The 3,756-nt window shown below is 58.9% G+C and overlaps 1 non-coding gene across 1 annotated transcript; it reads right to left on the reverse strand.

The window, feature by feature from the left end:
• Positions 1-256: 256 nt before the first annotated feature.
• LOC119168828 (U2 spliceosomal RNA) lies at positions 257-449 on the reverse strand. Its single transcript, XR_005109504.2, has one exon. It is a non-coding gene; the product is annotated as a U2 spliceosomal RNA (small nuclear RNA).
• Positions 450-3,756: the final 3,307 nt, after the last annotated feature.

Raw genomic sequence — 3,756 nt, forward strand, 5'->3', positions numbered from 1 at the left:
AAAAAAGTGAAGGGGCTCCCCAATGATTAAATTTCCACACAAACATTTCTTTTTCCAGAGTAATCGTAAATGCGAATGAACACATCTAGCGCACTCCCCACACGCGGGCTAGCCACCGCGAATACCGCTTCAGCCGTGGCGGCGTGACGCCCACGTTTCGGACACTCGCTGCACCCACGCTGTTTACCCAGATATCCTTGGTAAATCAAAACACTCTTTCTTTTATTGAGAATAATGTCGAACTCACCTCCGCAGGGGTGAGTGGGTCGATCCCGGAGGTAGTGCAATACCGAGCCAACCTGTTGTGGAGCTGAAGCAAGCTTCAAGAACTCCGCCACAATGCAAAAATAAGTTTAATATCTTGGATCCAAATAGGATCCGTATCAGACAATAAGCTTAGAAGAACAGATAGGTTTTATTCATGTTTCATATGCCGTACGTGAAGAAGTCCAGACTAGAGACTTGGCTTTTGCCAAAGAGTTCTGGCTTCGTCAAACGGAGGCGTGGCACAAAACGGCCGAGAAAAGCTCGGTGCCTGATAATTTAAATTATCGCATGCCAGGACAGCCCTTGTACTTAAAGGGGCGAGCACCAAGACTTCATGCAATAGCATGCACCTACGGACGCGAGTTACCTAATGGCTTTGCCATAACTGTTCTTGGTAAATCGCGTGAGACGCAGCGATGACCTCAATCACGCAAAGTGTCTTAAAGGGGCACAAGTAAGGGCACGAACAGATGCGGCAATGCACGCAATCGTTCGCCGAGTCCCAGGCACTGAGAGCACCCACGATGACGGCTTCGACGGTGACCCGCTGATACCGGCGACGGAGAAACACCAGACGTTTCTCTGTCGTCGCTTGGCGTTGCGGGCATTCTCAAAGGCGTCCGGCGTGTTCTCGAAGGAGCACGTGACGTCGATGACGATTGCCTCTTCACCACGCACCAGGACGAGATGTAGACGCAGGCCCGTGTCTCCGCTGGTTTGGTTCTCTAAGGCCAGCGTGAACTCGCGAGAGGCGGCGGTCTGGACGCGATCCACGATGGCGTTGTATCGGGCCTGGTAGAGTGCACTGCGAGGCATGCAGTGACACACCACATGCGGCAGTGTCTCTCTCAGGTACCCGCAGACGCGACACCACTGGTGCCTGTCCGGTGCGCCCCACATGCAAGCGCCGTTAAAGGGTAGGAGAATAAGGCGGGCCTTGTGCACGAACCACCAGTGCGCGAAGTAGGTGAAGGCGCCCGTACGCATGAAATGAGAACTGGCGCAATCAGTCGCCACGCAGGCCAGCACCTTCCCTTGGTTGGGGAGGTCATGCAGGGCGCGACCCCGTTCTCTGGCAAGGACCTCACGCGGCGTCCGCATGACGTGGTACCGGTGCTCCGGAGTAATCGTTGCGTCGCCGCAGGTGAGCCGGACGCCACCAGTATCCTGGGTCTAGGCGACGTTGTAGCGGCGGGACGCTTTACGGGCGCTTGTCCAGACGGACCACAGCTGGGTGGCCGGGACCGAGAACCCGTCTCCAAGCAATTCCCCAAGGTAGGGCTCCAACTCCGCACGGGTGACCTCCAAGCCGAGACGGGCAGTGGCGATCACGTAAGCGTCGTCCAAGGCCATCTGCCGCAGCTCGGTGTCGGTGGACGTCAGAAGCTTGAAGGCGGAGTCGATGCGGCAGAGGTAGCTGAGCTCCACCGCAACCGCGAACCCAACGGCACCACCAGGGGCGGAACCATAATTGTAGTAGTTGGCCGCGTTGGTAGGCAGGTAAAGCGTACGCTTTACCAGCGGCCGAATGGCGTCGTTCACTCGGTGCCAGTCCATCGTAAACAGAACTCCGCATAACGTCGCGAAGTTGAGCGTCGGGTAGACGAAGGTCCGGAGAGCGTCCAGACGCTGCCATGGCGCCAATCGACGACATGATCACCCGAGCTTGGGCGACGGCGGATTCGACGACGGAACCGGAGCCGAGGGGGGGGGTACGAAAGCCGATGGGTCGTCCCAGGTACCACTGCGGCTCTAAGTCGCGCATTACCGAGATGGGGACGCCCTAAACTCTGAAATCTGTCGGGCGCATCCCCGCAGGTGTTGATCCAACCATGCGGGAGGACGCGCACTTGAACGGGTTCAAGGAGAGGCCCAGGGACGCGGCGAGGATCTTGATTCTATCGATGTGCTGCTGGAGTCTTCACGGACTCGAGGCCAGGGGAGTCAGGCGGTTCACGTAGGCGAAGATTTTGTGGTGGTAACCACCACCCTGCACTGCGCAGAGGACCGGGTCGATCACCAAGTTGAAGAGAATTCCACTCAGTGGGCAAACATGACGTAGCCCGGCCAGGATCGAGATCGGATCGGTGATTCGCTGGGCCGCCAGGATACAGGTGCTGTTCCCTGTGTACAAGTCGCCGATCACCTCCGTAAACATGGAGCCGGCGCCAGCACCACGTAGGGCGTCGATCAAAGCCTGGTGCGGGACTTTGCGTGTTGTTAAAGTCCAACAGCGCTGCACACAGGTCGGGGCCTCCCGATCGGGCGATGTCGAGCCTGCGCTGTAGGGTATAGTTAAGCTCAAACACGCCATCGTGCTGAAGGAAGCCCTTCTGGATTTCGAGAAGATGGCGTGTTCGATCATCCAGGCCTGGAGCCGGGCTGCAAGGTGCTTGGCGTAAAGCTTCGATGCCGTGCAGCATAGGGCTATAGGCGGCCAGTTAGACGGGGCATGCGGATCTCCTCTCTTCAAGATGAGGACGGTCCGCGTCGTCCTCCAGGAGTCTGGAATTTGGAGGTGGTGAAGACAGGCGTTGAACAACGATGTCAGGAACCGTGCCTCCGGGTCGACCGTTCACCAATGGTGGTAGGTTAAACGGTCTGTGCCGGGAGCCGTGTTCTCTCACTTGTGCAAGCGCCCAAACACCTCGTTAGTCGAGATGTTTGATGTGTCGACGCCCGCTGGAGCCGGATCACGTCCGAGAACTAGGGTAGGGTCGTGCGCCCCCAGTGATCTTGCAAGTCCTGTAATGGAATGGCACAGGTCTGTGGCATTCCCTCCAAGATCAGTCTGACTGCGCAGCGATGGTTGCAGCGGTACAGCCGCTAAATGTCGACCGCGTTCGAAGGGTCGGGCTGGCGGCGCTGACGACCAGGACGCACCGGTGGGATACGCGCTGCCGCGACGGCCTGCGTCCAGGCTTCCTCGCATTGAGCCCACGACTCGTCAAATGGTGGGTCCCACAACAAGGAGCGGAGCAGGCGTGCCTGGTCTTCGAGTACGCGCATGTGGTCCGATGGCATCTAGAGCGTCGCGTTGTCGGACTCGGTCGTCGGGTTGGTCGGGAAACGCCGCTGCCTCGTCCACGGACGCGGGTGGCGACAGGGAGGAGGCTGGATACACCGGGCACCCACGTAGAACAACTGAGGACGACCCGGCATCGAGCGGCAGCGTAGACACCGCGACGTCATCGGAGAGCGCGTTGTTGTCATTGTTTAGAAGAGACGTGGCGTCGCCAACAGGCAAAGCCGCCGACGAGCCGCGCGAGGCGGGAGCCTCGCCAAGCGATGACGACGAAGGCCCGAGGTCGTAAGGATCCAGGACTTGCCTGGCGGACGACGAGGGTCATTACCACGAAGCAGAACCCAGCGACCACGTAGTGACCCGGACACGGGCGAATCCACGAGAACGCCGGCAGGCGTCGGGACCATGATATGCGACGGCCAGTAGGATGTGACGACTCCAGCGTCACGCATGGGCTGCTCGGA

This window comes from Rhipicephalus microplus, chromosome 6, assembly GCF_043290135.1.
Source record: "Rhipicephalus microplus isolate Deutch F79 chromosome 6, USDA_Rmic, whole genome shotgun sequence".
NCBI classification, from domain to species: Eukaryota; Metazoa; Arthropoda; class Arachnida; order Ixodida; family Ixodidae; genus Rhipicephalus; species Rhipicephalus microplus.